The sequence below is a fragment of the Triturus cristatus genome, chromosome 8 (genome assembly GCF_964204655.1).
Source record: "Triturus cristatus chromosome 8, aTriCri1.1, whole genome shotgun sequence".
Lineage (NCBI taxonomy): Eukaryota > Metazoa > Chordata > Amphibia > Caudata > Salamandridae > Triturus > Triturus cristatus.
This window is the reverse complement of record NC_140591.1, coordinates 702338005-702364414: the sequence shown is the minus strand read 5'-3', so window position 1 is coordinate 702364414 and position 26410 is coordinate 702338005. Positions and strand designations below refer to the sequence as shown.

General features: G+C 43.9%; 1 protein-coding gene across 2 annotated transcripts in view; it reads right to left on the bottom strand.

Annotated features, from left to right (window-relative positions):
* LOC146802565 (acetylserotonin O-methyltransferase-like) overlaps window positions 1-26410 on the bottom strand; it is a 689077-nt gene that overhangs the window by 662085 nt on the left and 582 nt on the right. The window lies entirely within an intron of this gene.

Here is a 26410-nt window from a genome sequence, read left to right as displayed (position 1 = left end):
GGCCCATAGGTATGGAACCAACCTTTCTTACACACAATTCACCCTTCGCTGGGAATACTGACATGGTGGGCAAGACTAGTTCAACTTCGGATACGACATTTAGAATCATGAGATTAGGTGTAAAATTACCTAATCCATATACTTCATTTTCTAGATCAGTTCCTGTTCTTTTGGGGCGACCCTCCTTGTCAGGGTAGCAGACCTTGAGTAAAACTAGGTTCAGGTTTCCCCATATCCAATGATCTTGGTAAACTGCTGTGTCTGAGTCTATGGAATTGATTAGACTAAACCATGCTCCACAGGAGCCATTATGTGTAAATGGATGTGGAAAGAAAGGCAGGACTCCTTCATAATTCTGATAGGGAGGGAGTCGGCCACACACCCAACAATTGGTGGCATTACTAGTCTGATGGGAATGATGTAACATACTAATGAAAGTGTTATTGCGCAGCGCAAGTCTATAAGACAATTCATGCGGAGGTAAGTCACTAAAAGAATGTTCAGCAGCAACATTATAAACATGTCTAGAAATAGGGTAATATATGTGCAACAACATACTTGTAATAATTATTAAAAGACTCAATAAAAACAAAATTAATAATGTCACTATACAGTGGCTACGCAGTGATTTACAATACGCCTGTTGTTTCAACATTTTACGGGTATTTCCTCTACTCAGGTCCAAGGGATACATGTCAGAGACAATTCAACCGCTTCACCTTGGAGAGGACTTAAACAATCAAATTGCTCGACTGGTTGGGCCTAAGCTTTAGTTTGTACTTTTCAGAATTGTTCGGTTCAACAAAAGGAAGCTTTGTATCAGTCTGTGAGGGAGTGCAGGGCACAGTGTCTATATCCGAGGATAGTCCATGAAATTTCTTAATATGGCTTGAATGAATCCAGCCCTTGCGGCCTTCGATCTTCACGGCTGTTCTTGTGGTCAACAGGACCAACTTGGGTGCTTTCCACCTGGGCTCCAGCTGGGTCTTTCGGTCGAAATTCCTCACAAACACAAGATCACCCGGAACAACGTCATGGGGTTTCACCTCAGTGTTGTCGGGAAAGGCTGCAGCTACCTGTGAACGACAAGATTGTAGTGCAGACATCAAGGAAGCCAAGTAATCTGTCAGCATATTACAGTCAATATCAGTTATTTTGCGTGGTATGGGCGTCCCCCACATATTCGGTGGTCTTCCGAAGATCACCTCATACGGGGATAGCCCTGTTCGTGAGTGTGCTACCATTCTCATGTAAAAGAGTGCAACGGGTAACGCTACTACCCAGTCGACACCTTTTTCTCTGCATATTTTGGACATTCTGATTTTCAGGATCTGGTTATGTCTTTCTACGAGACCTGCTGCCTCGGGGTGTCGGACACAGTGGAATTTCCACTGATATCCTAACAGAAGTGAAACGTGTTTCATTAATTCGGATGAGAACGGCTGGCCGTTATCTGAGTAAACAGCACGTGGTAAACCGTATCGTGGGAAGAATTCTCGAACCAACTGTTTGGCAGTAGTCGGGGCAGTGTAATCTGAAACCGGGTATGCCTCTGTCCAACGGGACAGAGCGCAGACAACTACAAGAACATATTTGAATCCTCGACATCGTTCCATCTGGATATAGTCCATCTGGAGTACTTCAAAAGGATGGTTAGGAGTATGAAATCCACCCTGTTCTACGGGAACGCTTCTTCCTGGGTTAAACTGACAACAGATCATACAGGTACGGACCTTTTGTTTTGCTGCTGCTCGTAAATGTTTATTGAACCAAATGTGTTGAATGCTGTCTAGCATAGCTTTTTCTCCTAAATGTGCTGGACTATGTATAGTGTTGATTATAACTTGGACCATTGAGTCAGGAAGGAACCATACAGACTTTTCCTTCATCATCCATCCTTGGTCCGTTTGGATCCCTCCTAATTCAGTCCATTTCTTTATTTCATCTGATGTAGCATGTGTCTGTATGTCAATTACGTCAAGAGTAGGATCTTTAACTGTCATGCAATGTGTCGGTGTCGGGACTATTGTCTTTGTCATGTCGGGGGTTTGAGTTTGAGCAGTCTGTTTAGCTGTTCTGTCGGCTAGATCATTGCCTTGAGAAATGATATCAGTAACCTTCGTATGAGCCTTACATTTCATGATTGATATTGCAGTGGGTAGATGTATTGCATCTAATAAGGCATGAATGAGGGGTCCGTGCTGAATGTGGGCACCGTGGGAAGTTAAATAACCTCTCTCTCGCCACAGCACGCCGAAGTCGTGTACAACTCCGAATGCATAACGTGAGTCAGTGTATATGTTGACTTTTTTATTCGTGGCTTGAATACAGGCTTGTGTCAGAGCGATGAGCTCTGCGGCTTGAGCTGACAAAGTATTTATACGATTAGCTTCAATGACTTCAGTATCGGTTGTGACTGCGTAAGCGGCCACTAACTCTCCTGTACTTGTTCTCCTGCATGAACCATCTACATACAATGTCAGGTCTGGGTCTGACAATGGGACATCGGTTAAGTCTTGTCTGGGTTTCGTTGTTATCGTAATAACTTCAATACAGTCATGGGCTAGTGGGTCTGTTCCTATTACAGGTAGAAGTGTGGCAGGATTCAATGTGTTACAGCGTCTGATTTCTATATGTGGCTGAAACAATGTAAGCTCGTATCCTGTAAGTCGCGCTATAGTCAAGTGTTGTGTTTGCGTTCTATTTACAAGAACCTCTACTGCGTGTGGTACTTGAACTGTCAATGGATGTCCTAATACTATGGCATCGCTTTGTCTGATTGCTAAAGCTGTCGCTGCTACTGATTTCAGGCACGCAGGCAAAGCCTGAGCTACGGGATCTAATGTACTGGAAAAATAAGCACATGGTTTGTGTGCTCCTACTTGTTCCTGTGTGAGTACTGACAAGGCAGTACCTTCGCGTTCTGTAACAAAGAGTGTAAACTGTTTTCTGTAACATGGCGTTGCTAAAACGGGTGCTTGACATAAAGCTTTCTTTAAGCTTTCAAAAGCTTGTGTGTGTTCCTGAGTCCAAGGGAGAACAGTCGATGTGGCTGCCTCCTGTGTGGTTAACTGAATGAGTGGTTTTGCTAGAAATGCATACTGAGGGATCCACTGCCTACAATATGAAGTGAGGCCTATGAAAGCCCGCACCTCCTTTTGTGTCTTGGGTATTGACATGTTAGCTATCAACTGAATGCGGTCGGGTGTAAGCTGCCTTCCCTCCTTGGACAGCGAGTGTCCAAGATAAACAACTCGCTGGACACAGAATTGCAGCTTAGAAGGGGACACCTTGTGCCCCTTTTCGGCTAGAAATTGTAAAACTGTCAGTGATGCCTTTTCACATTCCGGTTCGCTTCTCGCGGTGATCAGCAGATCATCGACGTATTGAAGCAGAGCAGTATTAACTGGCATGTGGATACTGTCAAGTTCTCGTTTCAGTGCTTGGCTATAGATGCTGGGGCTTTCTGTAAATCCTTGAGGTGCGCGTGAGAATTTAAAACTACGCCCATTTAAACTAAATCCGAACAAATATTGGCTTTCCGGATCTATTGGGACACTGAAAAAGGCATTCTTGAGGTCAATTACAGTAAAGAATGTTGCTTCGGAATCAATAGCTGTCAATAATGACGAGATATCTGGGACCACAGGAAATTGTGGCACAATGCATTTGTTTAACTCGCGCAGATCAATAACCAATCGATATACCGGCGGAGCTGTAGGATCTGTTCGTTTAAGAATCGGAATTATCGGTGAATTACATACATTGGAGTCTGTTTCTACAACTACTCCTTGGGCAATAAGCTCGTCAATGATTTGTAGTAAAGCCACTACAGCATCTGGTGGTAACTTGTATTGTCGCATTCGTGGTAGCACCACTCCTGCCTTTAGTGTGACTCGATATGGTGTAATATTCATGCAACCAACATCAGTAGGGCCTTGTGCCCATAGATGTGTAGGTAAAGTCTGCAGTCGGGGATCCATGTCTCTAGATACATAGTGACCTTTAAAATCACGTAAAAACAACCTTACTCCTTCCGGAGAACAACATATTACGGCTCCTAGGGCTTTCAGAGTTTTAATTCCTAACAGATTTTCTGGGCATGATTTAGTAAGCAATAAATCTGTAGTTCGTGTCAAAGGTCCTATCGTAAGTGGAAGAGGCTGTGATACTTCATTAACAATAGGTTTTCCCGAAAAACCAAGGGAAAGTATTCTGAGAGCCTGAGAGGGGTGCCCCTGGAACTTCACTACGTTTTATAGTTGTTCGACTTGCCCATGTATCGAGTAAGAATTTTCTATCTTGACCTAATAATTCACTATGTACATAAGGTCCTTCTTGATCTACAGGAATCTCAATAAGGGGTAAGTCAACTTCCCTCTCTAGGCTAGTTCATGCGTAACGTTGATACTCAGGATATTCATACTGTGCAGTCTGATACATTTGTCGTGTTGTGGTCTGTGTGGCAGCAGCAGGCAACGGTGGTGCAGCTGGCACAAACTGTATTGGCTGTTGTGCGGCTGGCATGGCCTGGGCATGCTGCATAGCTCCTTGTTCATTCTGATCTTGTCTGAGTGGCCGTGGTCTTTCTTGTGTTTTACCTATGGCGATATTATGTTTTAAAACTGGACAATCGTGTACGTAATGACCTGGCTTTTTACAATAATTGCATGTCCCTTTTACCGGTCCTGCTGAATCGGAATGTGTCATACCCTTTTTATGTCCTTCAGCTGGTACTGTCTGGGAAACTAGCATTTTCATTTTTGTGTCTTTCATGCGTCTGTGTTCATGTTCTTGTTCCTCTTTAATTCTATTGTGATGGTACTGTAACATTTGTAACATTTGTGTTGGAGTGTTACCTTGCCAGGTACTCTCGAATTTTAATACTCTATTCTTTACCGGGGACAGAGCATTTTCTACTAATTTTGTTACAAACAGATGCGGGTATGATTCGCTACTTGCTTTTATGCCACAATTTATACCAAAACATTTTTCAAATCGGGCATAGTAATCACTAGTGTCTTCATCTTGCTTCTGTTTACAGGCTGAAATTGTACCCCAATCTTCCTTTTTCGTAGTTAATAAACGTGGCAGTACCTGTACTAATAAACCTGGTAGTGCTTTAGTTTTATCCCCGAGTCCTGCTCCTGCAGTTCGGGCCTTTTCTTCCGCTTCTAACACTGACCATTCTATCTTTTGGTCTCCTACCTCCCACTCTTTTTCCTTGAGTTTCTCATAAATGCCAGCAGGCATCAACACCTTTAATATCGTCATAATGTCGGGATAGGTATACTCTCCCATGAGTAACATGTCTTTAATTTCTCGGTGAAAACCCGCTGGGTCTTTGTCATGACTAGGTACCACTTTCTTCATTTCTAACAGTTCTATTTTTGATATGGGCGTATATACAAATACGCGCCTAAACTCGTCGCCCTCGCCTTTTATTGGGTGCACTTCTCGTAAGGGATTCTGTCTATCCATGTGATACGTTGTTCTTTCCTTGCTGGGCAATGAGGTATGCTCTGAGCATACAAAAAGAATATACTGCTTTCTTGACATTAGAATTTCTTTAATTAATTCAGTACCTGGACCTCTCCATTTATTTGTAAGCAATTCAGTCAATATGTCAGGTAACGGACCAGGGTCCGAATGCTGACTCCGATATAGTATAATGAGTTGTTGAATCATATAAATCCCAGCTAACCTCTGTTCATCTGGGGTGAGATTCAAAAATGTGCGTACTACTGTAGCATCACTATATTTTCCGGGACTGTCCAACCAGTGGACAGCTGCCCTGGCTAAATCTTGTTCATCCATAGAATCGAGAAAATGATAACCCCTTCGTTCTCGGAGTAGCTTGTCGGCGGTTTGGAACGAATGCTCATTAGACCTTATGTTAATTATGGGTATTTGGAAATTCCTGTTATTATCTGGACATATTGGACGTATTGAGTCAGTATGACATCTAGTCTGATCCCTATTACAAGATCTTCCTCTACCTACATAGGCTATGGTGTCCAATTGTCCTGCGGGCGGTCCTGACCCTTCTTCCTCGCTTTGTTCGAACTCGTCTGTCTGTAATCTCTCTTCGTGTATCCGTTCTATTTCTTTACGGATCTTTCGGCACATGGCTATTATGCAATTTTGCTTATCGTGTCTCCCTTCTGATATATTCTGGCTCCATCTTGTAAGAATATGCATTGCATCCGGGTCTACCCCCGGTCGGTCTTGATTTCTGATCACACAGTTTATGAGGAAACGTAACAGTTCCCCCTGTATCTCTACTTTCTGGAATTCCATAGCTCTGTTAATACATTCTGGATCTCGCCCTGTTTGAACAAAATGATATATTTTATCTAGATGCGCAGTCATTCCTGGTAACTTCGCTAAATACCCTGCGGCTCGTCTGATACGTAATGATGCCAGGACCATTTCGTCCTCTTTACCGACCACCGGGTCATATCTACAATCTATAAGAAGTTCCTTAAGCGCACGTTCACTTACGAATTTGGGTGTACGTGAATGCGCTGACTCTTGAAAAACAAGTTTATTTATTCTAGGTGGCGTAAAAGTATTGCAAGCACCTCCCGTGGCCCCATCTGGGGCGTCGGGTGTGAAAGGATTCGTCGAACGTGACACGGCAACTATAGGTGTGGACACAGCCATGGAAGTACCTGTAGGGACAGATGCGGAAACAGATGTGCTTGCCGGAACTTGTGACTCGACTTGTTGCTGTAGGGATACGGGTGCTGGATCTTGGCGTTGGACCTCCCTGGTATGCGGTCTATGTGGGGCGGAATTAGCATACTCGGGAGCTACGTCATCTAAATATGAGGAAAGAAAAACATCTTCTGCTGTTCTAGGATGCCCCTTAGGATGTACCTTAATTGGAAATAATGGGGGTGGCAAGTCTTTCGGTATCTCTGGAGCAGCCTTAGGTAATCCTTCGGCTAGAAGGGGATACATTCCATTCATAAGGGCATTTCTTTGTCTATCTACTTGTTCTGATTTCACTCGGATACCTTCCTCAATTAATAGATTTTCTTGAACTTTATTTGAACTTTCTTTACTCTTCTCTTCCTGTCTACGTGCTTTTTCTGTACGTCTATGAGATTCTTTACGCCATAACTCAACAGCGTCTTTCTGTGACTGTCTGACTTTTCTTTTCCATAATTCTTCCTCGACTTTCATGATGCACTCTGCATCCCAGGTTCCCGCTGCGGGCCATCTCTGACTTTCTGGTAATCCCTTGGTGTAGTCTACCCATAAATCAAGAAATAATATAGCGTCTAAGCCATGTTTGTGATACATGAAGTGCCCTGGAGTATCCCTAGGAGGAATAGGGACGGCTTCTTCGAGTACCCCTTTTCTAGTAGTGATCTGTCTTAATTTCGAAAAGAGCGGCATATTGACAACTGATCTGATACTTACTCTTGAACACACTTAATACAAAAGCACAATAATGAACAACCATTCATACCACAATATGCAGGACGTTTAACACATCAAACATTAAAACATTAAACCTTTAACTGAAACAACAATGATGATCGTCTGCATAACTAAATCACCATGCTTAATTCTTGATACTTCGGAATACTTGATATACTGCTAACCAGTACAGATACACTGCTAAAACAGTGCAGACCGGATTTGTGTACCCAAACCCGTCTTGACCGGCACAACCTATGTGCACGTCAGAAATGCCTCCCCAGTAATGGTACTCACCGGGTAGCTTCGGAAACGGAAGGCCTCGGTAACTTGAACTTGAACCGGACTGGACTCGACTCGCCTCGTCGGAAACTGGGCTTGACTTCGAACTGGTGGGTCCCTGTATACCTCGGATCTTGCTCTCTCAGCTAGGCTCTGGTCGGGATACTTCGCACTTCTCACCGCCTCGTCTGGGTGTTGATCGCAGTCTCAGTCGCCCCCGCTTGACCGGAGGGAGATACAGGAAATCCTGCTGGTACGCGTTATTGTCCGTCCAGCTGCGGCAGGAGACCGGGCCTGCTACTCACCGCCGGCGCGTGAGATGAGAAAGTGTCCCTATTCGAGCGCCATCATGTGGTAAATAAAAATTCCTTTACCTGGACTGAATTTGATACAGAATCATAATAAAATAGCTCAGTATAATGAGAGGCAGAATCCGTGATATTAGAGTTTCTGAATGGGCTTTATTCCAATAATCGATTATAATCGGATGCTTCAAGTTCCATCACCACGGGGTTCAGGAAGTGAAGTACATACTTTATTGACAAAAAGTAACTTTTATAGTACATACGTTATAGGGAAGCAAATACAGTAGGCGTAACAATTGATAAGGAACTTGACGTGGTACCTGCGTAACCGAAAATGGGTGTAATAAGGAGTAAAAAGACACATGATTGGTTATGATGTCCTGCATAGGTGGATCTATAAGATAATACTTGGCATAGATGCGCGCGCAGCAGCATGACGTGTAATTGACGTGTAACTAGGGGGTGAAGGGGACTTGACATTAGCTCTACATGTGGAGACGAAAAGTCTGGGGGGTCAGGTCAACCTAATCCCAAATCATATCTAACATCCTATGTTTAAAGAACTATGTTATCCACAAAAGAAGGACTCTCGGACAGAATCTATTCTATACTGACTGTGCGTGTGTGTACTAGCGTCTAAGTGTCTACACTGAATGCGAGGGGGTAGGAATATTCCATGGTGACAGGGCTATGAATTACTTGCATGAGGACAGAGAAGATGGGCCTTTTAGCTTGGTAACTGGAAGAATGTTTACTTAAACTACTAGGCAGGAATGCATCGGCTGAGGAAGAGGCAGATAATTCGAAGGTGAAATACAGTTCTTGGCAGAGAATAGGCTGATGTCAGGCTTCGTGAGCCGCGCAGAGAATGAGACAAAGTTCATGGTCACAGATGCAGGCTCGGACTGGAGCTTTCAGAGGCAGAAGGCAAAAGGAGTTTGATGACAGAATCAGGGCCTACTTGCCTGGACTGTAAAATGGCATAAGTGAACCATATAAAGCCGGTGGCCTTTCATATTTAGGAATGGAATATCCGGCCTATTCATGGCGGATCTGACAGAGGACATGTTGACGGTGGACGCACATGTATTTGCGTCTTCATAACTGGAACTGGAGGGAACATACATGTACTTGTGACATGCTCATGTAACCGTTGGGGTCCAAGATAGGGGACATAACTGACCAGAAAAATCCATATTTCCAGTAGGAAATACTTTCAGTTTTTTACTTTGATTCCAAAGGCATTCAGATGTGTCACACATTTGCCATAAATTCAGAATGTTAGCACTCTTTTTGCTCATTAGATCACTGCCCTAATTTTTCTTTCTGCAGCACTAATCATACTTTTTATGGAAAAATGAACCCCCTCATTTTGTTCCTTTTTAAATTAAATGTTTTAAGAGTTACCACTTTAATCCAAGCAAGATGGCTTCAGGTGTGCCATACGTTTATCATAAGTAGGACTGTTAGCGCTCTAGTTGTTCTTTGGAACACTCTGGGAAGCTGCAGTAGAACACAAAGGAATCAACTGACAGTCTCTGCCCTTGTTGGATGTACATGTTTTACTGAGAATGTCAGACTTCATTCTCACATGACTGAGAAAGATAATTTGAATTTACAGAAAATAAGCTCTCAGTTTAGCTTATAGATCACCTTCCAAACCTCTGTGGGAAAGGCATGAGAAAATATTTTTCTCTCAATCATGATATCCCAGCAGAAGGCTTTTTCACATGGTGAAATCACCTTAGAACATACCACAATTCCTAAAATGAGTATGGTACCATCAACAAATGATTTATAATGTAACTAAAGTCTTAAAACCTTCTATTAACTGCAATGCTTTTTAATGAGGTGCTATCATGTATATTGGTCCCAAGATGGCTGCCAACACTTCTTGGATGAAGTGCTGACAGCCAATCAGTTCTCAGGATGAGATGTGTGGTTAGGCTCCGCCCACATATATATATGATTTTACTTTTGATTTTCTCAGGAACTACTGAACAGATTGACACCAGACATGCAAAAGGCACATCCCTGACCTGAGGACTACCTCTCTGCCAAATTTCAAGTAATTCTGTTCAGTCGTTCGGGCTGTACCTTGGACTAAAGGTCCCTATGGAAAATTGCATGGGGAAAACTCGTTTTGGGACCCCCCTTTTTTCTCAGCCCTCGCTTGAAAAATCCCCCCGAGACTTTCAGGGTAGGAGCGGCGCGGAGCGCCGCACCTATTTTGAAAATTTCGCGAGGATTTGTCAACCGGCGCCAAAGTTATTCCAAATAGAATGTTGCGGATTTCCTATGGAAACACGTTCCTATCTATAACTATCTACTGGCGACCGCCAGTAGATAATATATATATATATATATATATATATATATATATATATATATATATATATATATATATTACCTACTGGCGGTCGCCAGTAGGTAGTTATAGTTAGGACCACGTTTCCATAGGAAATCCGCAACATTCTATTTTGAATAACTTTTGCGCCGGTCGACGAATCCTCGCGAATTTTTCAAAATAGGTGGGGCGCTATGCTCCGCTCCTACCCTGAAAGTCTCGGGGGGATTCGTCAAGCGGGGGCTGAGATAAAAGGGGGGTCCCAAAACGCGTTTTTCCCATGCATTTTTCCATAGGACCTTTAGACACAGCTACAGCCCGAACGGCTGAACAGAATTACTTGAAATTTGGCAGAGAGGTAGTCCTCAGGTCAAGGAAGTGCCTTTTGTAGGTTTGGTGTAAATCTGTTCAGTAGATTCTGAGAAAATAGCCTTTAAATCAATATATATATCTGAGCCAGCTTACGGTGCGCTTACGGTGCGCTTACCGTACGCGTACGGTGACGTGCGCGAGCGCGATTCTGATTGGCTCTTAGATCTTAGTAAACATTCGAATCGGCCGAAACCAGGAAGCGGCGGCCGCCATTTTCTCTCTCGCACTGAGAGTGTGGATTAAAATACAAAGCACAAAAACATGTAAAGGGGCTGTTTGGACAGCTCCAAAGCACCTAGCCATGTTGAGGGAGTCCCCAAAGATCCCCCAAGGGCAAAAACGGAATTTTTATTTTTTCGCTAATTTCGCCGATTACGCTTACCGTACGCGTACGGTAAAAAAATATTAAAAAAAAAAAATTATCCACACTCTCCCCACCCCGTGTGCAAATGGTGCCCGAAGTGCACCATTTGTGCATGGCTTATTACAGCTGTGAAAAATTAAAATATTACCTTTCAAAACGAAGTGCATCATATGTCCTCCATGTGCGCACGGTGCGCGAAGCGCATCGTGCGTACATGGCCCATCTAGCGTAACGTGGGCATGCGGTGCGCGTAGCGCACCGCGTGCCCACCGTGCGTGCACGGCACTAACTGCGTAAAGTGGGCGCGCGGTGTGCGAAGCGCACCGCGCACGGAACGAACTGCGTTAAGTGGGCGCGCACGCCACGAATGGCGTAAAGTAACTTAGCATTTAAAAAACCGTACAAATTCACTGAAAAAACCATAGGTTTCACACACGTTATAGTTAGGAATTAGCATTTAAAAAACCTTGCAAATTGACTGAAAAAACCATAGGTTTCACACATGTTATAGTTAGCGGAAATTTTACTGATAAAAAACCAATGAAATTCCCCCGTTATAGTTAGTGCAGGCAACTATAACTCACGCGACCGCAATCTTCTGATGATGACATATGTGTCTTTATGAAAAAAAAATATTTGTAATATATGTATAGCTAAAAATTTATGGAAGAAGACATGGGCAAATAAGTGTCTAAATACAGTATTAGCATCAGCAGAGGATTGCGGTCGCGTGAGTTATAGTTGCCTGCACTAACTATAACGGGGGAATTTCATTGGTTTTTTATCAGTAAAATTTCCGCTAACTATAACATGTGTGAAACCTATGGTTTTTTCAGTGAATTTGCAAGGTTTTTTAAATGCTAATTCCTAACTATAACGTGTGTGAAACCTATGGTTTTTTCAGTGAATATATATATATATATTATCTACTGGCGATAGCCAGAAGGTAGTTATAGTTATGACCAAAGTTACTATTGGAAAATTGGTTTTTGTTTTGCCAATAAATCTGGCTTTGCTTGATGAATCTTCACAAAATGTAAACTTCCCTTTTTTGGTTCAGCTGCTGTGTTGAAAGTTTTGGGGTGATCCATCAAGCAGGGGCCTAGAAAAAAGGCGGTCCCAAAATGTGTTTTCCCATGTTATGTCACTGTGGATTTTCATTTTTTGAATAAGACTATGTCTTGAACCGCTGAGCGGAATTACACCAAATTTGACAGAAAGCTAGATGTTGGTCCAGAAAGCATGCTTTTAATGATTTGGTGTAAATCCGTTCAGTAGTTTTTGAGATATTTATTTTAAAAGAATAGATATCTGAGAGCCCTAAATTCTACTGAAATTTGGTTGGCTGCCAACACTTCAATTAGGAAGTGATGGCAGCCATCTTCAGACTTGACTTGAAGCTGAGTCCCAAAATAACTATAAAACAAAAAAAAGGGGTCAGGGTAGAAATACCCTGATACCCTAGGCCTCTGGGTGGGCCAAGAAAAGCAGTTTTAAAAAAATGTAAATGTAAAAAAAATGCCCAGGCTCCTGTGCTTTATTTCTAATTTGCCCCAGGGTGGATCAGGTCCTGGGGGCATTGTTGTAAAGGAGGGGGCACAAGGCCCCCCCCCGGCTGGGGCTTATTGATGCCCGGTGACCATCACCCCCTAGAGACCTATGCAACAAAAAGTACGGGGTAGGCCTGCATGGTCTCCCCCACTGCCCCTGGGACTCCCACCTCCCCTGGGCTTTAAGTTTAAAAAATGTGGGGGCTTCACAGACCCCACCGCAACCCTGGGGGCCAAAACCTCCCTGGGGTATTAAATTAATACAGTTTGGGGGACATAGTGGACCCCTTTACCCCCCAGGGGCTGCCACCTCTGTGGGGCAACTTATTTGAAGAAATGCAGGTGGCCCGCGCAGCACCCCACAGACTCATGGACCGCCAACTTCCTGGGGAAAATATAACAAAAGAATGAAGGGGATCTGTATCAGACTCCTGACCAAGGGGACCACCACCTCCCAGGGGCTAAAGTAAACATTGGAAGGGGGCTGCACAGCCCCCCCTACTGGAGCCATACATTGCCCTTGGGAACGCCACCACCCAGGGCAGCATTCTTCAATGTCCCAGTGTGCCCACTCCCAGGACATTGAATTTTTCTGTGGTTTGACGGGAGCTTCCTGTCAAGCAACAGCAAGTGTTCTGCTTTTAGAAAGTGGGAGCTCACAAATGCTCTCACTTGCTAATAGCAGAACATTTGTCTGTTTGCCTACCCGCAGTCAAGCAAGCAGGGAAACAGACAAATTGCTTTGAAATCCAGGGAGCTGCATGTTTATCAGCTCATGGGCATCAAAGCAATGCTGGCTATTGCAGGAGGCAGGGAGTCAGCAGGGACATTGGGGGTCTAAAGGCTCCCCATGTGGTCCCCAATGGAGAGGCCATGCCCTGTGTGATGGAGTTCCCAGGGTCAGAATAAGCCCGGGGAAGGGGACCGCAAGCTCCTCCATCTTTTTTAAATATGAAAATAAAAGCCGGGCTCTTTGGGATGGGGTCCCTGGGGCCGAAATAGACCCGGGGGCCCTCAGCCTCCTCATCTTTTTAAAAAAAATATTTTGAAAATGGCTTGGCTCTGGGGGATGGGGTACCTGGGGCTGATTTCCGATTTGGGACTAGAGGTGAGGGTCCAGTGCCCCATTCAAAAAGTGGATATGCAGCCCTCACGACAATGAAATAAATGAATAATTTTACAAAATGACCTTCATGTTGCTGGAGTCCCTGCTACCTTTCACCACCCCTCTGCATACATGCCTCCTGGTGCCCTTCTGGTTGGGGGTGAAGTCCTCTTGGCTCCAAAGGGACCCCTCCTGTTACCTTGAGTAAGCCTCACACTGCAAGATTGCTGAGAGATCTTCGGAGGCCATGCACCCTTTCTCCAACACTCTGGAAACGCACCTCCTGGTGCACTGCTGGTTGGGAGATGAAGTCCCCTTGGATACTGAGGGTCCTTGGGGCCGGCAAGCCCTCCTGTTACCTCTAGAAAATCTGACACAGTAGGATTCCTGAGAGCTAGTGGAAGGCCCTCCCCTTTTCCACCACTATGCAAACACGACTACTGGTTAAAAAAAACATGGAAATTCACTTAAAAAACAAAGGTTACAGGGCCGTTATAGTTAGGAAATTGAAAAGCTTTCAGAAATTCACTTAAAAAAAGGTGGTTACAGAGTAATTATAGTTAGGAAATAGAATTTAAAAAACCTTAGAAATTCACTGGGAAAAAAACAAAGGAACAGAGACAGTACAGTTATGCTCAGATTTCACGTGTACAAAATCAATGAAATTCAGCAGTTATAGTTACCTGAGCTAACTATAACTTACGCCCCCGCAATGCACTGCTTATGACCTCACATATTACATCATTCATGACATGGTCAGTAACATCACTGATGTTATCTGAAAATTCATCACTGATGGCAGTACTGATGACATCATCCACTGAACCACTCGCACACCTACTCACACAACATCTCATATGTCCACTGACACACCCACATAACCACCCAAATCCCCATTCACCGACCCATACCAGTACTCACACACCTACTCACTCATCAATTGAGCCACTCACACACCCACTCGCTCACTTGTACAGCCACTCACACTTAGAGATGGTATTGATGAGAATTAATGGGATAGCTGCTGATATCGAATTGGTCTAAATGTAAAGCGCTCTGACACCCAACTCAGGGTCTGGTTTGCGCTATAGAAAACACTGAATAAATAAATAAATAAATAAATACATACTCATGCAACCATTCACTTACCCTTATAGCTACTGATACAATCACTCACCCATGCAGCCATTCACACTGCCACACACCTATACAATCCCCCTCACACTCACTCACACATTCACATAGTTACTTCCATACCATTCACACATCCATACAAGCACTCGCACATCTACTCACTCACCCATACAGTTATTCACACAGACACTCACTCACTTATTCATCCACGCAGTCCCTTACACACCCCCTCACTCACCCATGCAGCCTCTCAACACAGTCCCTCACTTACCCATAAAAGCACTCATACACTTACTCACAGAGCCACACCATCACTTACATACCCATTCACACATCCATACAAGCACTCACACATCGGCTCATTCACCCATACCGCCATTTCCATAGACACCCACTCTCCAATAAAGCCACTCACACACCCATACAGCCATTTCCATAGACACTCACTCTCCAATAAAGCCACTCACACACAGCTCCCTTTCAATCATCTGATTAGCCCCAGGGAAGTAGGGTCTCTGGGGAGTACGCAGCCTCTTCACACATTCATTGAAGCTTATGCCCCCGGGGAGATGGCACTCCCAGGGGGCTTCAGGGGGGTCACATGGCCCCCTTCATTATTTTAAGATTAAACCCCAGGGAGGGGGTGGTCCCAGGACTGCGGGGGTACATGCACCCCCCACCTTATTTTAAGACTAAGCCCTGGGAAGGTGGCAGCCCCCAGGGGTGGGGGTCCGAGAACACCTATCCAAAAAATAAATAAGTCCCGGGGAGCAGGCAGTCCCAGGGGCAGCAGGGGAGGCCATGATAGCCTCCAACGCATTTTTTTTTAAACCCTCCGGAGATGGTGGTCCCCGTGGCATCAATGAACACCAGGAGGGGGGACCACCAGTAGGTAAAATATATAAACTCAGATGTTGGATATTTAGCGGCTGGAGCCCAGCCATGAGAGAAAGCCCACCATGAGGTAGCGGGCCCGTGTTGGAACCAGTCGGGTTTCACCAGTACAACGGGATTTGTGTTTGTGAGGAAAAGCTCACAAACACGACAGCAATTGAGGTATGATGCTCATCGACCCACTGGGGCAACACTTTTTAATTTCTTGACACCCCACAAACTCACAGTAGTTTTATTATTCCGCACTACCAAGACCATAAGGCTAAGAAATTGGTACCGCCCACTGTGGCAGTTATGGGAATAAATCTGTGTAGGAAATGCCGTGGGGTGATTCCAGATTGGATGCCATTGAAGAAGGGAACGGGGGTTCCCGAAACGTATATGGCATGGCTGTGAACTTTTGTATGGACTGTCACTACCCCTTGTCTGTATCGAAGCTTTCCTCATTAAAATGCAAAGATGAACACGCAACTGTGGTTTCTCTCATTGGGGCTAAACTCAGATGTGGGATATTTAGCGGCTGGAGCCCAGCTGCGAGAGAAAGCCCACCGCAAGGTAGCGGGCCCGTGTTGGAACCAGTTGGGTCCCAACTCAGATGTTGGATATATATATATGTGATCAAGTCCCCAGGGAGGGACGAAACGCGTAATGGCTGCCGCTCCTGTGGTGTAATCTTTGCAAAATAAACTAAGCGGTATTTCAAAAGGATTCTGTGGTCCGTGCTCTTTGTCTCCAGCATCCAGTATCCAGATGGAAGGAAATATGGTAGAAGAGTATTAAGGTGATATATATATATATATATATATATATATATTAGCTCCGACTGCACCTCAGACCGGAAATGCGAAATGTAAGCCGATACACGGCAGGATAAAAGCATTGAACTCAGATCTCAGCCGATACACGGCATGATCATTACTGAGATGAGAATGAGGTTTAACATAACCTCTTACCCATTAAGAATGTATATATACATTTTGGCCTCGCTCTGTGAATTACCTAGTGAGGTTTGTCCCGTATATCGGGCTAATTGAGGAATTGCATACTCCAATATGGCGTTAAGACATACGAGTTCAATGGTCTGTCTTTCATTTCCATGCTAATTGTAAAATGCATCATGTGACCTATACCGTAATTTTAAAGGTGAGCCGTGTTGTGGCGCGAAACTTAAAAACATAAGACTAAGGCGTCAGCCGAAACGCGTCATGTTTTAAGAGCGGAGAATTGAATAAATTTGAAAAGAATAATCCCCCTACGAGTGCTTGCCTTGTTTCTGGAAGGAGGAAGGAGTGAGCGATCATATATATATATATATATATATATATATATATACATACACACATTTTTTGTCATAAAACCTTACATCAATATGCATCATTTTACAAACAAATAAACACATTTGTTAGGAAAGGTCATATAGTCACGCAAATAGTTACTGTGTGTACATATTTGGGTGCATTTATGATTAAGGTATAAAAAATACCGATAATTGAGGTGATGCATGTTGGTGAATCAGTTGCTAGAAAGATTTCAACTTCAGGACTAATGGCATAATCGTATGCAAGGCTCTATAAATATATCAGCATAAAATATTTTATTTAGCTGTTGAAAAGCTAAATAAGTAATATCACTTAATAAATATTACATTTTGCTAAAGTACTGGTACATGTGGGTGTACTGGTTTTGGGGGTTCATGTAAGGGCTCTGTAAAATCACAAGCATATGATAGATTTTCTGCCCCATCCCAACACAAGCATAACTCAGTGGGGGATATGACTAACCCTGGGTGTAGTTTGCATAGTAGCGCTACGCATAGCTACGCGGAGTGCACTTCGCACTATGCGAGATACGCATAGCGCTACGTGAACTGCGTAGTGCGCTGTTCGGGATGATTGCACAGTGCTGGATGCTTGTCCGCACTGTGCAATCATTGAAAACAGCATCTCGCACAGTGCAAGCTGTCATGTTCTGATGCTCGAGTAGATTTTTACTCGAGCGGCAGCTTTCTCAACGCGGACTGGTAGTTTCTCATCGCGAGCGGTCGCGAGCATACGCGACCACTCACAATGAGAAACCTGACCTCCCCGCGTTGAGAATCTCACCGGGAGGTTTATTTTCCACGCTCGCGATCGCCAACTTGATGTTGCTGATCGCGAACGAGGAAAAAGTCTCACGGGGTGTCATTTTGCTCGCTCGCGGTCGCCAACTTGATGTTGAGGACCGCGAGCTAGCAAAAAATGCCAACTACGCTAAGCTATGCATTTTTGCACTGTGCTACATGCAATTTGCCTAGCGCGAAGTAGCACAATCTATGCAAACTACGCGAGCGTAGGGTTAGATATGACAGGCTCTAGACAGTTTTTCATTTTTTTCTGAAAAGATTTTAGCTTCCTTTTGGGGATCAGGAATCTACAGAGAATGACCGCAATAACTTAGGGGATCTTGACAACTTTATTTAAAAAGACTTTTCAACAGGCTGTTGATAACAACTATCCTCAGTGTACGTTCTCTCCAGCTACTCTACGTCTACAAACCTGGGTCACACTTGTAGTGACCACTAAATGTTAAGATGATGGCAATCCTACACAAACGGTGTAAGCATAAGGCCCCCGAAAATCATTACATCTATACACTTGCCATAAAAATCTCTTTGTATCTCAAGAGAGCAAGATAACCATATCATATCATCACTGTTGCCTTATCCCCAATGCCTTTCACATACTATTAGTAATTCAATCCATCCCACTCCAGATGTTCAGGCATAGACAATGAATAATATTTTTTCTGCCATGACTACTGCTTTCATAGAAACCTCATTTCTTTACTTTCTCACTCTCATCCATCATCTTTTAACCTTACCATCTGCATTCCACTGCTTCCTCATACGTACATTGTAATTAGCTTTTAGGTCTCATCAGCATTTTCAAATCAGTTAATCCACTATGTTGACCATCGGCCCACTTTTATACCTCAAACTATTAGCGTTTATCTTTTCCCTCAAAAGTTGTTCTCTGCTTAACTTTGATTTCAAATCAGTCCCTCTTAACAAACATTTACCCACAATGCTTGCAAAAATCTATGGCACTAATTCCGGTTTAAAAAATCCCACTGATGACCCTTCTCCCTATCATCTAATATCCAGTATTGGTGGCTGACGATTTGGAGAGGGGGACGGACCACAGTTAGAACATTTAAAGCAAAATAGGATAAAGAGAACCTACCTGCTGCCCGATGCTTCTCTGCTCCATGTCCTCACTGCAGCATCGGCTCCCAGTGTCCGGTGTGGGCAATCCTGATGCTGCTCTCATGCTTGAAAGCAGCCTCAGGATTGGCCTCAGCACTAGGAATTTGTGCTCCCAGGGAGACTGGGAGCCTGTGCTTCATTGTCTCCATCCCAGCAATGCAACTGGGTTGGAGACAGCTCAGTAAGCATGCCGGTTTGGCCGCCCTGAGATGGCCAGCAAATCGACAAGCGCACCAAGTGCAGTGGCCACCACTCCTCTCATAAGTTCAGACCAACTGCTATGGAGCACAGGCAGACTACTTGGACCCAGTTAGGCCCACATAACAAGAGTACCTAGGAACCTGATTTGCTGAGTGTTGCAAGGGTCCTTGTCCAGAATGCATCGCGCAACAAAAGGGAAGTGTCAGTTCTGAGGTGATTTGGAGCTGTGATGCAAGGTCCTGCATCCTTGTTGAGAAATATCTTGACAAGGGCTTTCAATGTGAGGTTTGGCTTTGAGGATGCTTGTGCAGTTGAGACGATGTGTCAGATCTGAGGAGCTGTGAGCTTGCGGTGCAGGAGCCTGCATCTTCGTCAAGGCTGCCATCAACAAAACATGCACTGATCTGTGTCAGGAAAGCTTTGCACAGGTGGTGGTTGCGGTTCAACTGCAGAGTCAATGCGGAGTCCTTTGCATCGGAAGAACCCTCATAGCAGAGGCGATGCATGGATTCCAAAGGTGATGCATCGAACAGTAAAGGATATGCACAATTTCTGTGCCAATCCACAATGCAATGGAGGAGAGACATTGGTTCATCTGGCTCCACAGATGGGCTGGCAGAGCCCATCAGGCCTACTTCCAAGGGTCCACTGCTGAGGTGACACCACTTGTCAGGGTTGGACTCACCAATGGAAGAATCCAGGTGCTGGGTTAAAGGATTTTGGACCTTCTATCCCTGAGGATAGTAACTTTGGGGTCCTAGGTTCAACAGATGCAGGTGCAGTCCTTCTCACCCAGACAAAAGGCAGCAGGTCAGCACAACAGGGCAGCAGTTCCTTCAGAGCAGCAGTTCAGCAGAGTGGCAGTCCTTTCAGCAGGACAGCAGTCCTTCCTGGCAGAGTATCCACAGGTGTTAAAGTGTACAGAAGAAGTGGTATCTGACTTCCAGTATCTATACCTGGTGTACTCCCTCTGGAAGGTGGCAGAAGCTTTAATAGGTTTCCTGTTGATGTATGCAGGCAATCTGACTTCCCTGTCCTGGCTTCAAACTATCTACAGGGGGTATGCCACCCTGTGTGCGGAGGCAGGACAGAGCCTATTCAAGTGGAAGTAGGGCTGTGCCCAGCTCCGTCCTCCCATCTTGCCAGTGATGGCCTATCCATACACACCTAAGCTCTCTATTGTGTGTGGCTGTCTAGGAGGAATACACAAAGCACAACTGTCAGCTGCACCCAGTCATGTGACCCAGAGACAGGATACAAGCACCAAATGGCTAAGGCAGGAAAATTAAATTTTGAAATTTGACTTAAACGTAAGAGGGGATTTTTCTTTACAATTCCAAAGACACCAAACATTAACTGGTTACTTGTTCCCATCTGGAAATGACGTCTTATTACATTTAATTAGGTATTTCCAATGTTATCTTACGGTAGAGGTATGCCTTGCAGTAGTGAAAGACTAATGGAAGATTTTTTCACTACAAGGTCTTGTAAAACTTAAACTTACAAGCCCTAGTTTTAAAATACACTGCACCCTGCCCTGTGGGCTGTCTAGGACCTACCCTAGCTGTGACTTTTATGTATTAAAAAGAAAGGTTTGAGCATGCCTAAAGGTTTATTTTGCCAGGTCGAAATGGCAGTTTAAACTGCACACGCAGGCTGATATGGCAGCCCTGAGATACGTTTAAAGGGGCTACTTAAGTGGGTGGACCAACCAGTGCATCTAGCCGAATAGTACTGATTAATTTTCAGGCCCTTGGTACATGTTGTACCACAATGCTAGGGACTTAAAAGAAAATGAAATATACCAACTGGGGATAAGCCAATGTTAAGTTGTTTTGGGAATGAGCACATGCACTTTAGCACTGGTCAGCAGTGTGAAAGTATGCAGAGTCTTAATGCCAGAAAAGGAAGAAGGCAAAAGGTTTGGAGGAATGTCACTCTAAGGGTGACAGGTCTAATATACTGATACACACTTTTCTCCTGAACACCTGACCTTCCCTTTCTCTGACATAAATGTAACTTTCAAAATTTTAAGTGACTTAAAAGGTGAATGAATAAATGTTAATTCCAGAAAAGGAGGAGGAAGTCATCTGATCTCATACACCTCTGTCTAACCTACTTCAAGCTTGAATGTTATTATGCCTTTACGAGGGCTGCTAGAGTACAGTTGTGCCCTCACTTGAGCTGACTGACTACTAGTATATATTCACATGTTCTAGTGTATAATTGTGTCCTCAGACGACTTCATTAGTGATGTAACTTTACTAGGGCTGTTAGATTACTATTGTTGCTCCACGTGAGCTGCTTGAGCATTGTTTTGTCGGCAAATTGGCAAATTGAGTACATTGTACATTTGCAGGTGCTGCTAGAGCACAGTGTGCATTGATGTGGGCTGTTGACATTCTGCTTAAGCTCACGTCTTAGTACTACTGTGTCTTCACGCAGAGGGCTAGAATTGCATTGCACTTTCACCTGGAGTCCTAGAGTATTGCTGCATCGTCACACAAGTTATCAGAGCATCATTGGATGGCAAATAATTTGTGCATTTGCATGCTATTTGCAATTAATATATCATTGTACTAGGAAGAAACAGTTACTACTTTAAAGTCACCGGCACAAGTTTACATTCTTTAACAACACACATTACTAGATTCCTGATATTAACACTTCTGGCTCTTAATAAGAAAACATTAGATTGCTTCTTTTGGATGGGGTGCAAGAGTTCAGATGTGTTTTCTGTATCTGTGTTAACCTCCAATAGCAGAGCTAGGGCAAGAGTGATGAAGCAGTGATCATGCTGGTTTTAAATTGTATTGAAATGCATGTAGTCCTTCATAGCTCTGAAAAATCCCAGTAGCACTTTTTCAGGCAGTTATCATGATACTCTGTGGTGTCATTCGATGAAACAGTTTGAGTTTCTTGTGTGGCTTGTCTGGGTGGAAGTGTTTTATTTTCATGTGTGAAGCCTAGAGTAGCGCTTCTATTGCATTGGGGTATCTATAAAGTGCTAGACCTCGGATGCAAGAAGTAAGTGAATTCTATGTGACCTAATGGGGAAGTTGTTGCTCGTATCATGTTACTATGATTGTGTAGTCACTCATATTCTTGAGTAAAGTGAATGGAAGAGGTATCTACTCATTTGATTTCAGTGGATCCAACGAAGGGTCAACCCATCACACCAAGTGCTGGGGAAACAAACAGAAATTAAGCATGCTCAATAATGACAAAGCTGCTTGGAAGTAATGAATCAATAATGCAAATAACAAGTGATAATAGGAGGCAGAGCCCCCAAGGCCCAAACAGTCATACTAACTACCATGAACATGAGTAATAAAAGCCCACTGAAATATGTCAAAATCAGTGTGACCAGTAAAGCGCCTACCTATAATAGAAAGAGTCACACCAGAGAACTGTAAAAGCAATCAAAGGTCAGTTAAATATGCCCAAAGCCAATCTGGACATGCCCAATAGAGGCAAGTCTGTCTGGAATTAGTGAGTGAGTTATCACCAAGTGACTGGTAGACAAATAATGGATACTTGTTTTAAGATGCAGATTTGGATTGCTGGACTTCTTGCAGCTTTAAAAAAGGAAAGTAGTAGTCATTTGACTCCACAGACATGCAAGGTTGTTCCTTTTAGGATGGAGATTGGGAGGCCTATGAGGAAAAAGCAGTCTGCCAGCTCCTACTTCTACCCTGTGCAGACAAGAATGACTGTAGCATCTGCCCCTGTTTACCCAGGGTTCTAAGGGCTAAATCAACATTCATACAGGTCAGATGCATATGTGGAAAATAACGGGATGACTACTCAGCTGCTCCAGTGAATGACCCTGTGTTCCTGGTGCATTGTTATCCACACTCTGCAAATTACAACTTGACAGAAAAGGACTGTGCCCTTTGTTTTGCATTCATGAAATAATAGACAATGTGTTGATTTGGAGCTTCACAAAAATACTATCTGCATACTGCATCGGTAGAACAGAAAGGGACGAGTACAAAAAAACACCAAGGTTAATTATTCACTTAAAAAATATGGTTTCAGCATTTTTTTCAGCTGATCACTCTTTTGAAAAGACAACCATTGGCACTGTCCATTCAATTATTTACAGAAAACTACCCGGGGCCAGCTGTACTAAATATTTTAATGGTCCCAAGTGCTCCAATTTGGTGTTTGTGTCAGTTAAAATGCTTTTTCTGATCTACTAATCCCATTTTAGAAGTCAAAAACGTTTTTCTCCTCGTTTTCCCACTCCTGCAGGTCCTCCTGGTCCTTTTTTATCTATGTTCTCCTGGTGTTCATTGTGTTCCTGGTACTCCTGGACTTCCTAATCCTACTTTTGATGGTCGTCATAGTCTTACTGGTGATGCTGTCCTCCTGGAGGTATACGTCTTGGCAATCATGGTCCATTATTTTCTTCCTCCTTGTCTTCCTGGTATGCCGCCTTTGCCTGGCATTACTCTCTGTGGTTCTTTTCCTCCTCTCCATGGTTCTACACCTCAGAACTTCACGTTCTTTGTTCTCCTTCTCACATTCCTACCTTTCAGCTATTTTTTAACAGTTAGAGGCTTTATGGAGGAGACTAACCACAAGCATAATTTACAACATTGTTTTATTAGCCTTTCCCTAAGTCTGCCTTCTTTAATACCACTTTGCTGATTCTCCCCAAGATCTACCAATTTCCCATTGCCCTAAACTCTTTCCAAAGTGTGCCATTCTAACAGTTTTTATCCGGTTTGTCCATTCTCCACCAAGTCTGTCCTCTTTCCCACCACCTGCCACTCCCCCAGTCTACCCATTTGTCCTGAGGCTTCCTGCTATGGCACTAGTTTGTCTATCCTCCCTCGGTCTAACTACTTTATCCTCTTCCTGCCTGCTTTCTCTTAATCTGCCAATTCTCCTTTGAGTCTGCCCACTTTGTTTTTAGCCTGCCAGCACTCTTTCTACTTTCCCAAAAAATGTTCATTCTCCACCAAGACAGCCAATAATGGTGCAAAGAAAATCACAGGGGGGGTGCTGCCATTATTATTATATCACTGAAGTCATAGGGATTGTGAAAAATTCAAACAGAACACAAAAAAATACAAATGTTGCAAATGTGCAATGCTCAATTAGGAGTGTGGTTAGGGTGTGATTTATAGCCGTGGTGCATTTTGGATCACTTGAGAGGTAGCACACCGCCATTTACAAAACAACATATTCTGTTGAAATCGCCAATTCTGACCCAAAGTGCCCTCAAGATACTGTGAAGCAGTTCTTTCCTTGCGGAGTCAGTTTGGACTCTACAGTCTGCTGTGATGACTTGAATGTCGCTGACTATTGAACAATAGTGACAAGCTGAGGAACCCCAGAGGAAGGGGGCCAGAAACAAATGAAATAGAACAAAAAGCAGAAAATAATCAAAGACCAGATGTGCGAACTGAAGCAAACAATGAGATCAACAGGATTGCCATAGAAAGGATGGGACTTCACAAAAGTCTGTTTCCTGGAGATACCTTCAAATGCTCAACTAACTAGCTTCCTAATGACCTTGACATATGGCTACATTTTAGAACTGCACTGGCATTGACTTCTGGGGACATATGTACAAAGAAATGTTGGAGGGCGGAGCTGCGCCAAAAAATGGCAGCGCTGAGCTCTGACATTTCCAAAACGCAGGGATGTGCCGCATTTATAACAATACAGCGCACTCCTGTATTTTCCCTACCATTGGCACTAAAAGTAGCTGGCTAGTCCCAACACAGGCACCCTTGCACCATAGTGCAAGGGTGCCTGAGTTGCAGGGAATGATTGTTTATGTGCAGGAAGGTGTCCCTTCCTGCACATAAACAATCCATAATGGCGATTTGTTAATTCTAAGCGTACTGCAGAATGCATCACACATAGAAGTAGCAAATCGTCATCATTTAATGACTTTTTATGTGCAGTGAGGGACGCCTTCCTGAACTTAAACAATCATTAATGGCTTTTTGCTCTTTCTATGTGTGCTGCGAGGAGACATAAAAGCAGTTCTTGTGGGCAGGGCCGGACTGACTACCGGGCGTTTTGGAATGCTGCTGAGCTGGGGGCTGATTTCGTTGATGGGGACCTGCGTGTACTGAACGAAATTTGTTTTGCTTTAATTATTTCGAAGTACACGCAGGTCTCCATGAACTAAATCAGCCCCCACCGCAGTGAAATCAGCCCCCTGCTCGGCAGAATTCCAAAACGTCCGGTAGTCAGTCCGGCCCTGCTTGTGGGCCATTCTAACACCTGCTCTTGCATGACGTCAATTTTTGGCACTGCCACAGATTTACACGTCCTTGTACATCTAGTGCAGCGTCAAAAAGCAATTGGTGTTGCAGTGGAACGCCAACAAACACCTATTGCATGCCCCTTTCATGCTAAGTGATGCTTGTAAAGGGGTCTTATTTACAAGGCGGCAATAAGCCACAAAAAGGGGCTTGACGCCACTTTCTAAATATGGAGATGGGTATATTGCCACCAGAACGTCGCTAAAAGTGATGTTCTTGTGTTGATATGCCCTTGTAAACATGCTCCCCGGAGTCCTGCAGTAGTACTGAATATAAAGCGGTAACATGGAATTGCAACTGTGCACTTTTAGGGTGTTGGTCTATGGAAACGATACGTTCACACTTACTATAATACCTTATGCCCCGTGGTGTTCATCCAAAGTTTGGAGTTTGTGCTCACTTTTAAAGGTATACAGGCACACGCAGTACACATTCAATTCACTTATATATTCTGGGGCTTATTTACAAGGGGATATCGCCACCAGAATGTCATTTTTAGTAATTTTCTAGTGTACTGACTGACTGGAAGTTCTGGTTGCGATATGCCCTTCTTCATATTTACAAAGCAGCGTTAAGCCACATTTTGTGGCTTAATGCCTAAGGCCTTCAGTGATTGTTTATGTGCAGGAAGGGACACCTTTCTGCACATAAACAATCATATCCTGCAACGCAAGCACCCTTGCACTATGGTGCAAGTGTGCCAGCGTTGGCACTAGGCAGCTAATGTTGGCTCCAGTGCTAGGAAAAACACAGAGATGAGCCCTATTGTTATAAATATGCCGCCTGCCTGAGTTTTGGAAATGTTGGGGCGCTTCCAAATTTGGCGCAGCTCCGCGCTCCTACATTTCTTTGTACATATGCCCCAAGGTTTCAACTGTTTCTCTGCCAGCG